Here is a 13,263-nt window from a genome sequence, read left to right on the forward strand (position 1 = left end):
TTAGGTGGAACAATGCCAGCCCTTCTGGTCCACAGGGCCGTATAATTTGCTAATGTGAAACGAAATTCAACCCCGAACGTGCGCAGCTATTTCATGGCACCGCAGCTTTCTTCTTAAATTAAACAACCAGCGAAAGCAAAATGACTCTTCTGCAGCCTAACTTGATGGGGAGGGCCAAATTCATTTATTTGTTTTTTTTTGCGAGGCGGATCTACAAGACGGTTTGGCATGAAATACGGTTCAACAATCGGTGAGAGAGGGAGAGAGAGAGAGCATGACGAAGGTACGATAAAGACGACATGGATCATGGTATAGATGAAAACGATCTATTTACACTATGTGCTAGGCGGCCAATAGACAGACTGGGCGAGGAATGCGCCCTACACAGATTCGTCTTCGTCGTCTCTTCATAGCGTGACAAGGTCTAGTATAAAGCATGCATGGAGGTTTAGAATGGGGCGTCTGGGTGTGAAAAGACTCGGGCGCATAACGACCTTCCGGTTCGGGCTCATATCCCGTTTGTTAGGTGGAACAATGCCAGCCCTTCTGGTCCACAGGGCCGTATAATTTGCTAATGTGAAACGAAATTCAACCCCGAACGTGCGCAGCTATTTCATGGCACCGCAGCTTTCTTCTTAAATTAAACAACCAGCGAAAGCAAAATGACTCTTCTGCAGCCTAACTTGATGGGGAGGGCCAAATTCATTTATTTGTTTTTTTTTGCGAGGCGGATCTACAAGACGGTTTGGCATGAAATACGGTTCAACAATCGGTGAGAGAGGGAGAGAGAGAGAGAGCATGACGAAGGTACGATAAAGACGACATGGATCATGGTATAGATGAAAACGATCTATTTAAACTATGTGCTAGGCGGCCAATAGACAGACTGGGCGAGGAATGCGCCCTACACAGATTCGTCTTCGTCGTCTCTTCATAGCGTGACAAGGTATAGTATAAAGCATGCATGGAGGTTTAGAATGGGGCGTCTGGGTGTGAAAAGACTCGGGCGCATAACGACCTTCCGGTTCGGGCTCATATCCCGTTTGTTAGGTGGAACAATGCCAGCCCTTCTGGTCCACAGGGCCGTATAATTTGCTAATGTGAAACGAAATTCAACCCCGAACGTGCGCAGCTATTTCATGGCACCGCAGCTTTCTTCTTAAATTACACAACCAGCGAAAGCAAAATGACTCTTCTGCAGCCTAACTTGACGGGGAGGGCCAAATTCATTTATTTTTTTTTTTTTTGCGAGGCGGATCTACAAGACGGTTTGGCATGAAATACGGTTCAACAATCGGTGAGACAGGGAGAGAGAGAGAGAGCATGACGAAGGTACGATAAAGACGACATGGATCATGGTATAGATGAAAACGATCTATTTACACTATGTGCTAGGCGGCCAATAGACAGACTGGGCGAGGAATGCGCCCTACACAGATTCGTCTTCGTCGTCTCTTCATGGCGTGACAAGGTATAGTATAAAGCGTGCATGGAGGTTTAGAATGGGGCGTCTGGGTGTGAAAAGACTCGGGCGCATAACGACCTTCCGGTTCGGGCTCATATCCCGTTTGTTAGGTGGAACAATGCCAGCCCTTCTGGTCCACAGGGCCGTATAATTTGCTAATGTGAAACGAAATTCAACCCCGGACGTGCGCAGCTATTTCATGGCACCGCAGCTTTCTTCTTAAATTAAACAACCAGCGAAAGCAAAATGACTCTTCTGCAGCCTAACTTGAAGGGGAGGGCCAAATTCATTTATTTGTTTTTTTTGCGATGCGGATCTACAAGACGGTTTGGCATGAAATACGGTTCAACAATCGGTGAGAGAGGGAGAGAGAGAGAGAGCATGACGAAGGTACGATAAAGACGACATGGATCATGGTATAGATGAAAACGATCTATTTACACTATGTGCTAGGCGGCCAATAGACAGACTGGGCGAGGAATGCGCCCTACACAGATTCGTCTTCGTCGTCTCTTCATGGCGTGACACGGTATAGTATAAAGCGTGCATGGAGGTTTAGAATGGGGCGTCTGGGTGTGAAAAGACTCGGGCGCATAACGACCTTCCGGTTCGGGCTCATATCCCGTTTGTTAGGTGGAACAATGCCAGCCCTTCTGGTCCACAGGGCCGTATAATTTGCTAATGTGAAACGAAATTCAACCCCGAACGTGCGCAGCTATTTCATGGCACCGCAGCTTTCTTCTTAAATTAAACAACCAGCGAAAGCAAAATGACTCTTCTGCAGCCTAACTTGATGGGGAGGGCCAAATTCATTTATTTGTTTTTTTTGCGAGGCGGATCTACAAGACGGTTTGGCATGAAATACGGTTCAACAATCGGTGAGAGAGGGAGAGAGAGAGAGAGCATGACGAAGGTACGATAAAGACGACATGGATCATGGTATAGATGAAAACGATCTATTTACACTATGTGCTAGGCGGCCAATAGACAGACTGGGCGAGGAATGCGCCCTACACAGATTCGTCTTCGTCGTCTCTTCATGGCGTGACAAGGTATAGTATAAAGCGTGCATGGAGGTTTAGAATGGGGCGTCTGGGTGTGAAAAAACTCGGGCGCATAACGACCTTCCGGTTCGGGCTCATATCCCGTTTGTTAGGTGGAACAATGCCAGCACTTCTGGTCCACAGGGCCGTATAATTTGCTAATGTGAAACGAAATTCAACCCCGAACGTGCGCAGCTATTTCATGGCACCGCAGCTTTCTTCTTAAATTAAACAAACAGCGAAAGCAAAATGACTCTTCTGCAGCCTAACTTGACGGGGAGGGCCAAATTCATTTATTTGTTTTTTTTTGCGAGGCGGATCTACAAGACGGTTTGGCATGAAATACGGTTCAACAATCGGTGAGAGAGGGAGAGAGAGAGAGCATGACGAAGGTACGATAAAGACGACATGGATCATGGTATAGATGAAAACGATCTATTTACACTATGTGCTAGGCGGCCAATACACAGACTGGGCGAGGAATGCGCCCTACACAGATTCGTCTTCGTCGTCTCTTCATGGCGTGACAAGGTATAGTATAAAGCGTGCATGGAGGTTTAGAATGGGGCGTCTGGGTGTGAAAAGACTCGGGCGCATAACGACCTTCCGGTTCGGGCTCATATCCCGTTTGTTAGGTGGAACAATGCCAGCCCTTCTGGTCCACAGGGCCGTATAATTTGCTAATGTGAAACGAAATTCAACCCCGAACGCGCGCAGCTACTTCATGGCACCGCAGCTTTCTTCTTAAATTAAACAACCAGCGAAAGCAAAATGACTCTTCTGCAGCCTAACTTGAAGGGGAGGGCCAAATTCATTTATTTGTTTTTTTTTGCGATGCGGATCTACAAGACGGTTTGGCATGAAATACGGTTCAACAATCGGTGAGAGAGGGAGAGAGAGAGAGAGCATGACGAAGGTACGATAAAGACGACATGGATCATGGTATAGATGAAAACGATCTATTTACACTATGTGCTAGGCGGCCAATAGACAGACTGGGCGAGGAATGCGCCCTACACAGCTTCGTCTTCGTTAGTATAAAGCGTGCATGGAGGTTTAGAATGGGGCGTCTGGGTGTGAAAAGACTCGGGCGCATAACGACCTTCCGGTTCGGGCTCATATCCCGTTTGTTAGGTGGAACAATGCCAGCCCTTCTGGTCCACAGGGCCGTATAATTTGCTAATGTGAAACGAAATTCAACCCCGAACGTGCGCAGCTATTTCATGGCACCGCAGCTTTCTTCTTAAATTAAACAAACAGCGAAAGCAAAATGACTCTTCTGCAGCCTAACTTGACGGGGAGGGCCAAAATCATTTATTTGTTTTTTTTTTGCGAGGCGGATCTACAAGACAGTTTGGCATGAAATACGGTTCAACAATCGGTGAGAGAGGGAGAGAGAGAGAGAGCATGACGAAGGTACGATAAAGACGACATGGATCATGGTATAGATGAAAACGATCTATTTACACTATGTGCTAGGCGGCCAATAGACAGACTGGGCGAGGAATGCGCCCTACACAGATTCGTCTTCGTCGTCTCTTCATGGCGTGACAAGGTATAGTATAAAGCGTGCATGGAGGTTTAGAATGGGGCGTCTGGGTGTGAAAAGACTCGGGCGCATAACGACCTTCCGGTTCGGGCTCGTATCCCGTTTGTTAGGTGGAACAATGCCAGCCCTTCTGGTCCACAGGGCCGTATAATTTGCTAATGTGAAACGAAATTCAACCCCGAACGTGCGCAGCTATTTCATGGCACCGCAGCTTTCTTCTTAAATTAAACAACCAGCGAAAGCAAAATGACTCTTCTGCAGCCTAACTTGAAGGGGAGGGCCAAATTCATTTATTTGTTTTTTTTGAGAGGCGGATCTACAAGACGGTTTGGCATGAAATACGGTTCAACAATCGGGGAGAGAGGGAGAGAGAGAGAGCATGACGAAGGTACGATAAAGACGACATGGATCATGGTACAGATGAAAACGATCTATTTACACTATGTGCTAGGCGGCCAATACACAGACTGGGCGAGGAATGCGCCCTACACAGATTCGTCTTCGTCGTCTCTTCATGGCGTGACAAGGTATAGTATAAAGCGTGCATGGAGGTTTAGAATGGGGCGTCTGGGTGTGAAAAGACTCGGGCGCATAACGACCTTCCGGTTCGGGCTCATATCCCGTTTGTTAGGTGGAACAATGCCAGCCCTTCTGGTCCACAGGGCCGTATAATTTGCTAATGTGAAACGAAATTCAACCCCGAACGCGCGCAGCTATTTCATGGCACCGCAGCTTTCTTCTTAAATTAAACAACCAGCGAAAGCAAAATGACTCTTCTGCAGCCTAACTTGAAGGGGAGGGCCAAATTCATTTATTTGTTTTTTTTTGCGATGCGGATCTACAAGACGGTTTGGCATGAAATACGGTTCAACAATCGGTGAGAGAGGGAGAGAGAGAGAGAGCATGACGAAGGTACGATAAAGACGACATGGATCATGGTATAGATGAAAACGATCTATTTACACTATGTGCTAGGCGGCCAATAGACAGACTGGGCGAGGAATGCGCCCTACACAGCTTCGTCTTCGTTAGTATAAAGCGTGCATGGAGGTTTAGAATGGGGCGTCTGGGTGTGAAAAGACTCGGGCGCATAACGACCTTCCGGTTCGGGCTCATATCCCGTTTGTTAGGTGGAACAATGCCAGCCCTTCTGGTCCACAGGGCCGTATAATTTGCTAATGTGAAACGAAATTCAACCCCGAACGTGCGCAGCTATTTCTTGGCACCGCAGCTTTCTTCTTAAACTAAACAACCAGCGAAAGCAAAATGACTCTTCTGCAGCCTAACTTGAAGGGGAGGGCCAAATTCATTTATTTGTTTTTTTTGCGATGCGGATCTACACGACGGTTTGGCATGAAATACGGTTCAACAATCGGTGAGAGAGGGAGAGAGAGAGAGAGCATGACGAAGGTACGATAAAGACGACATGGATCATGGTATAGATGAAAACGATCTATTTGCACTATGTGCTAGGCGGCCAATAGACAGACTGGGCCGAGGAATGCGCCCTACACAGATTCGTCTTCGTCGTCTCTTCATGGCGTGACAAGGTATAGTATAAAGCGTGCATGGAGGTTTAGAATGGGGCGTCTGGGTGTGAAAAGACTCGGGCGCATAACGACCTTCCGGTTCGGGCTCATATCCCGTTTGTTAGGTGGAACAATGCCAGCCCTTCTGGTCCACAGGGCCGTATAATTTGCTAATGTGAAACGAAATTCAACCCCGAACGTGCGCAGCTATTTCTTGGCACCGCAGCTTTCTTCTTAAACTAAACAACCAGCGAAAGCAAAATGACTCTTCTGCAGCCTAACTTGAAGGGGAGGGCCAAATTCATTTATTTGTTTTTTTTTTTTGCGATGCGGATCTACAAGACGGTTTGGCATGAAATACGGTTCAACAATCGGTGAGAGAGGGAGAGAGAGAGAGAGCATGACGAAGGTACGATAAAGACGACATGGATCATGGTATAGATGAAAACGATCTATTTAAACTATGTGCTATGCGGCCAATAGACAGACTGGGCGAGGAATGCGCCCTACACAGATTCGTCTTCGTCGTCTCTTCATGGCGTGACAAGGTATAGTATAAAGCGTGCATGGAGGTTTAGAATGGGGCGTCTGGGTGTGAAAAGACTCGGGCGCATAACGACCTTCCGGTTCGGGCTCATATCCCGTTTGTTAGGTGGAACAATGCCAGCCCTTCTGGTCCACAGGGCCGTATAATTTGCTAATGTGAAACGAAATTCAACCCCGAACGTGCGCAGCTATTTCATGGCACCGCAGCTTTCTTCTTAAATTATACAAACAGCGAAAGCAAAATTACTCTTCTGCAGCCTAACTTGACGGGGAGGGCCAAATTCATTTATTTGTTTTTTTTTTTTGCGAGGCGGATCTACAAGACAGTTTGGCATGAAATACGGTTCAACAATCGGTGAGAGAGGGAGAGAGAGAGAGAGCATGACGAAGGTACGATAAAGACGACATGGATCATGGTATAGATGAAAACGATCTATTTAAACTATGTGCTATGCGGCCAATAGACAGACTGGGCGAGGAATGCGCCCTACACAGATTCGTCTTCGTCGTCTCTTCATGGCGTGACAAGGTATAGTATAAAGCGTGCATGGAGGTTTAGAATGGGGCGTTTGGGTGTGAAAAGACTCGGGCGCATAACGACCTTCCGGTTCGGGCTCATATCCCGTTTGTTAGGTGGAACAATGCCAGCCCTTCTGGTCCACAGGGCCGTATAATTTGCTAATGTGAAACGAAATTCAACCCCGAACGTGCGCAGCTATTTCATGGCACCGCAGCTTTCTTCTTAAATTACACAACCAGCGAAAGCAAAATGACTCTTCTGCAGCCTAACTTGACGGGGAGGGCCAAATTCATTTATTTGTTTTTTTTTGCGAGGCGGATCTACAAGACGGTTTGGCATGAAATACGGTTCAACAATCGGTGAGAGAGGGAGAGAGAGAGAGCATGACGAAGGTACGATAAAGACGACATGGATCATGGTATAGATGAAAACGATCTATTTACACTATGTGCTAGGCGGCCAATAGACAGACTGGGCGAGGAATGCGCCCTACACAGATTCGTCTTCGTCGTCTCTTCATGGCGTGACAAGGTATAGTATAAAGCGTGCATGGAGGTTTAGAATGGGGCGTCTGGGTGTGAAAAGACTCGGGCGCATAACGACCTTCCGGTTCGGGCTCATATCCCGTTTGTTAGGTGGAACAATGCCAGCCCTTCTGGTCCACAGGGCCGTATAATTTGCTAATGTGAAACGAAATTCAACCCCGAACGTGCGCAGCTATTTCATGGCACCGCAGCTTTCTTCTTAAATTACACAACCAGCGAAAGCAAAATGACTCTTCTGCAGCCTAACTTGACGGGGAGGGCCAAATTCATTTATTTGTTTTTTTTTTGCGAGGCGGATCTACAAGACGGTTTGGCATGAAATACGGTTCAACAATCGGTGAGAGAGGGACAGAGAGAGAGCATGACGAAGGTACGATAAAGACGACATGGATCATGGTATAGATGAAAACGATCTATTTACACTATGTGCTAGGCGGCCAATAGACAGACTGGGCGAGGAATGCGCCCTACACAGATTCGTCTTCGTCGTCTCTTCATGGCGTGACAAGGTATAGTATAAAGCGTGCATGGAGGTTTAGAATGGGGCGTCTGGGTGTGAAAAAACTCGGGCGCATAACGACCTTCCGGTTCGGGCTCATATCCCGTTTGTTAGGTGGAACAATGCCAGCACTTCTGGTCCACAGGGCCGTATAATTTGCTAATGTGAAACGAAATTCAACCCCGAACGTGCGCAGCTATTTCATGGCACCGCAGCTTTCTTCTTAAATTAAACAAACAGCGAAAGCAAAATGACTCTTCTGCAGCCTAACTTGACGGGGAGGGCCAAATTCATTTATTTGTTTTTTTTCTGCGAGGCGGATCTACAAGACAGTTTGGCATGAAATACGGTTCAACAATCGGTGAGAGAGGGAGAGAGAGAGAGAGCATGACGAAGGTACGATAAAGACGACATGGATCATGGTATAGATGAAAACGATCTATTTGCACTATGTGCTAGGCGGCCAATAGACAGACTGGGCCGAGGAATGCGCCCTACACAGATTCGTCTTCGTCGTCTCTTCATGGCGTGACAAGGTATAGTATAAAGCGTGCATGGAGGTTTAGAATGGGGCGTCTGGGTGTGAAAAGACTCGGGCGCATAACGACCTTCCGGTTCGGGCTCATATCCCGTTTGTTAGGTGGAACAATGCCAGCCCTTCTGGTCCACAGGGCCGTATAATTTGCTAATGTGAAACGAAATTCAACCCCGAACGTGCGCAGCTATTTCTTGGCACCGCAGCTTTCTTCTTAAACTAAACAACCAGCGAAAGCAAAATGACTCTTCTGCAGCCTAACTTGAAGGGGAGGGCCAAATTCATTTATTTGTTTTTTTTTTGCGATGCGGATCTACAAGACGGTTTGGCATGAAATACGGTTCAACAATCGGTGAGAGAGGGAGAGAGAGAGAGAGCATGACGAAGGTACGATAAAGACGACATGGATCATGGTATAGATGAAAACGATCTATTTAAACTATGTGCTATGCGGCCAATAGACAGACTGGGCGAGGAATGCGCCCTACACAGATTCGTCTTCGTCGTCTCTTCATGGCGTGACAAGGTATAGTATAAAGCGTGCATGGAGGTTTAGAATGGGGCGTCTGGGTGTGAAAAGACTCGGGCGCATAACGACCTTCCGGTTCGGGCTCATATCCCGTTTGTTAGGTGGAACAATGCCAGCCCTTCTGGTCCACAGGGCCGTATAATTTGCTAATGTGAAACGAAATTCAACCCCGAACGTGCGCAGCTATTTCATGGCACCGCAGCTTTCTTCTTAAATTATACAAACAGCGAAAGCAAAATGACTCTTCTGCAGCCTAACTTGACGGGGAGGGCCAAATTCATTTATTTGTTTTTTTTTTTGCGAGGCGGATCTACAAGACAGTTTGGCATGAAATACGGTTCAACAATCGGTGAGAGAGGGAGAGAGAGAGAGAGCATGACGAAGGTACGATAAAGACGACATGGATCATGGTATAGATGAAAACGATCTATTTAAACTATGTGCTATGCGGCCAATAGACAGACTGGGCGAGGAATGCGCCCTACACAGATTCGTCTTCGTCGTCTCTTCATGGCGTGACAAGGTATAGTATAAAGCGTGCATGGAGGTTTAGAATGGGGCGTTTGGGTGTGAAAAGACTCGGGCGCATAACGACCTTCCGGTTCGGGCTCATATCCCGTTTGTTAGGTGGAACAATGCCAGCCCTTCTGGTCCACAGGGCCGTATAATTTGCTAATGTGAAACGAAATTCAACCCCGAACGTGCGCAGCTATTTCATGGCACCGCAGCTTTCTTCTTAAATTACACAACCAGCGAAAGCAAAATGACTCTTCTGCAGCCTAACTTGACGGGGAGGGCCAAATTCATTTATTTGTTTTTTTTTGCGAGGCGGATCTACAAGACGGTTTGGCATGAAATACGGTTCAACAATCGGTGAGAGAGGGAGAGAGAGAGAGCATGACGAAGGTACGATAAAGACGACATGGATCATGGTATAGATGAAAACGATCTATTTACACTATGTGCTAGGCGGCCAATAGACAGACTGGGCGAGGAATGCGCCCTACACAGATTCGTCTTCGTTGTCTCTTCATGGCGTGACAAGGTATAGTATAAAGCGTGCATGGAGGTTTAGAATGGGGCGTCTGGGTGTGAAAAGACTCGGGCGCATAACGACCTTCCGGTTCGGGCTCATATCCCGTTTGTTAGGTGGAACAATGCCAGCCCTTCTGGTCCACAGGGCCGTATAATTTGCTAATGTGAAACGAAATTCAACCCCGAACGTGCGCAGCTATTTCATGGCACCGCAGCTTTCTTCTTAAATTACACAACCAGCGAAAGCAAAATGACTCTTCTGCAGCCTAACTTGACGGGGAGGGCCAAATTCATTTATTTGTTTTTTTTTTGCGAGGCGGATCTACAAGACGGTTTGGCATGAAATACGGTTCAACAATCGGTGAGAGAGGGAGAGAGAGAGAGCATGACGAAGGTACGATAAAGACGACATGGATCATGGTATAGATGAAAACGATCTATTTACACTATGTGCTAGGCGGCCAATAGACAGACTGGGCGAGGAATGCGCCCTACACAGATTCGTCTTCGTCGTCTCTTCATGGCGTGACAAGGTATAGTATAAAGCGTGCATGGAGGTTTAGAATGGGGCGTCTGGGTGTGAAAAAACTCGGGCGCATAACGACCTTCCGGTTCGGGCTCATATCCCGTTTGTTAGGTGGAACAATGCCAGCACTTCTGGTCCACAGGGCCGTATAATTTGCTAATGTGAAACGAAATTCAACCCCGAACGTGCGCAGCTATTTCATGGCACCGCAGCTTTCTTCTTAAATTAAACAAACAGCGAAAGCAAAATGACTCTTCTGCAGCCTAACTTGACGGGGAGGGCCAAATTCATTTATTTGTTTTTTTTCTGCGAGGCGGATCTACAAGACAGTTTGGCATGAAATACGGTTCAACAATCGGTGAGAGAGGGAGAGAGAGAGAGAGCATGACGAAGGTACGATAAAGACGACATGGATCATGGTATAGATGAAAACGATCTATTTGCACTATGTGCTAGGCGGCCAATAGACAGACTGGGCCGAGGAATGCGCCCTACACAGATTCGTCTTCGTCGTCTCTTCATGGCGTGACAAGGTATAGTATAAAGCGTGCATGGAGGTTTAGAATGGGGCGTCTGGGTGTGAAAAGACTCGGGCGCATAACGACCTTCCGGTTCGGGCTCATATCCCGTTTGTTAGGTGGAACAATGCCAGCCCTTCTGGTCCACAGGGCCGTATAATTTGCTAATGTGAAACGAAATTCAACCCCGAACGTGCGCAGCTATTTCTTGGCACCGCAGCTTTCTTCTTAAACTAAACAACCAGCGAAAGCAAAATGACTCTTCTGCAGCCTAACTTGAAGGGGAGGGCCAAATTCATTTATTTGTTTTTTTTTTTGCGATGCGGATCTACAAGACGGTTTGGCATGAAATACGGTTCAACAATCGGTGAGAGAGGGAGAGAGAGAGAGAGCATGACGAAGGTACGATAAAGACGACATGGATCATGGTATAGATGAAAACGATCTATTTAAACTATGTGCTATGCGGCCAATAGACAGACTGGGCGAGGAATGCGCCCTACACAGATTCGTCTTCGTCGTCTCTTCATGGCGTGACAAGGTATAGTATAAAGCGTGCATGGAGGTTTAGAATGGGGCGTCTGGGTGTGAAAAGACTCGGGCGCATAACGACCTTCCGGTTCGGGCTCATATCCCGTTTGTTAGGTGGAACAATGCCAGCCCTTCTGGTCCACAGGGCCGTATAATTTGCTAATGTGAAACGAAATTCAACCCCGAACGTGCGCAGCTATTTCATGGCACCGCAGCTTTCTTCTTAAATTATACAAACAGCGAAAGCAAAATGACTCTTCTGCAGCCTAACTTGACAGGGAGGGCCAAATTCATTTATTTGTTTTTTTTTTTGCGAGGCGGATCTACAAGACAGTTTGGCATGAAATACGGTTCAACAATCGGTGAGAGAGGGAGAGAGAGAGAGAGCATGACGAAGGTACGATAAAGACGACATGGATCATGGTATAGATGAAAACGATCTATTTAAACTATGTGCTATGCGGCCAATAGACAGACTGGGCGAGGAATGCGCCCTACACAGATTCGTCTTCGTCGTCTCTTCATGGCGTGACAAGGTATAGTATAAAGCGTGCATGGAGGTTTAGAATGGGGCGTTTGGGTGTGAAAAGACTCGGGCGCATAACGACCTTCCGGTTCGGGCTCATATCCCGTTTGTTAGGTGGAACAATGCCAGCCCTTCTGGTCCACAGGGCCGTATAATTTGCTAATGTGAAACGAAATTCAACCCCGAACGTGCGCAGTTATTTCATGGCACCGCAGCTTTCTTCTTAAATTACACAACCAGCGAAAGCAAAATGACTCTTCTGCAGCCTAACTTGACGGGGAGGGCCAAATTCATTTATTTGTTTTTTTTTGCGAGGCGGATCTACAAGACGGTTTGGCATGAAATACGGTTCAACAATCGGTGAGAGAGGGAGAGAGAGAGAGCATGACGAAGGTACGATAAAGACGACATGGATCATGGTATAGATGAAAACGATCTATTTACACTATGTGCTAGGCGGCCAATAGACAGACTGGGCGAGGAATGCGCCCTACACAGATTCGTCTTCGTCGTCTCTTCATGGCGTGACAAGGTATAGTATAAAGCGTGCATGGAGGTTTAGAATGGGGCGTCTGGGTGTGAAAAGACTCGGGCGCATAACGACCTTCCGGTTCGGGCTCATATCCCGTTTGTTAGGTGGAACAATGCCAGCCCTTCTGGTCCACAGGGCCGTATAATTTGCTAATGTGAAACGAAATTCAACCCCGAACGTGCGCAGCTATTTCATGGCACCGCAGCTTTCTTCTTAAATTACACAACCAGCGAAAGCAAAATGACTCTTCTGCAGCCTAACTTGACGGGGAGGGCCAAATTCATTTATTTGTTTTTTTTTTGCGAGGCGGATCTACAAGACGGTTTGGCATGAAATACGGTTCAACAATCGGTGAGAGAGGGAGAGAGAGAGAGCATGACGAAGGTACGATAAAGACGACATGGATCATGGTATAGATGAAAACGATCTATTTACACTATGTGCTAGGCGGCCAATAGACAGACTGGGCGAGGAATGCGCCCTACACAGATTCGTCTTCGTCGTCTCTTCATGGCGTGACAAGGTATAGTATAAAGCGTGCATGGAGGTTTAGAATGGGGCGTCTGGGTGTGAAAAAACTCGGGCGCATAACGACCTTCCGGTTCGGGCTCATATCCCGTTTGTTAGGTGGAACAATGCCAGCCCTTCTGGTCCACAGGGCCGTATAATTTGCTAATGTGAAACAAAATTCAACCCCGAACGTGCGCAGCTATTTCATGGCACCGCAGCTTTCTTCTTAAATTAAACAACCAGCGAAAGCAAAATGACTCTTCTGCAGCCTAACTTGACGGGGAGGGCCAAATTCATTTATTTGTTTTTTTTTGCGAGGCGGATC

This window comes from Haemaphysalis longicornis, unplaced genomic scaffold (genome assembly GCF_048455015.1).
Source record: "Haemaphysalis longicornis isolate Haplotype H1 unplaced genomic scaffold, Haemaphysalis longicornis Haplotype H1 scaffold_1, whole genome shotgun sequence".
Lineage (NCBI taxonomy): Eukaryota > Metazoa > Arthropoda > Arachnida > Ixodida > Ixodidae > Haemaphysalis > Haemaphysalis longicornis.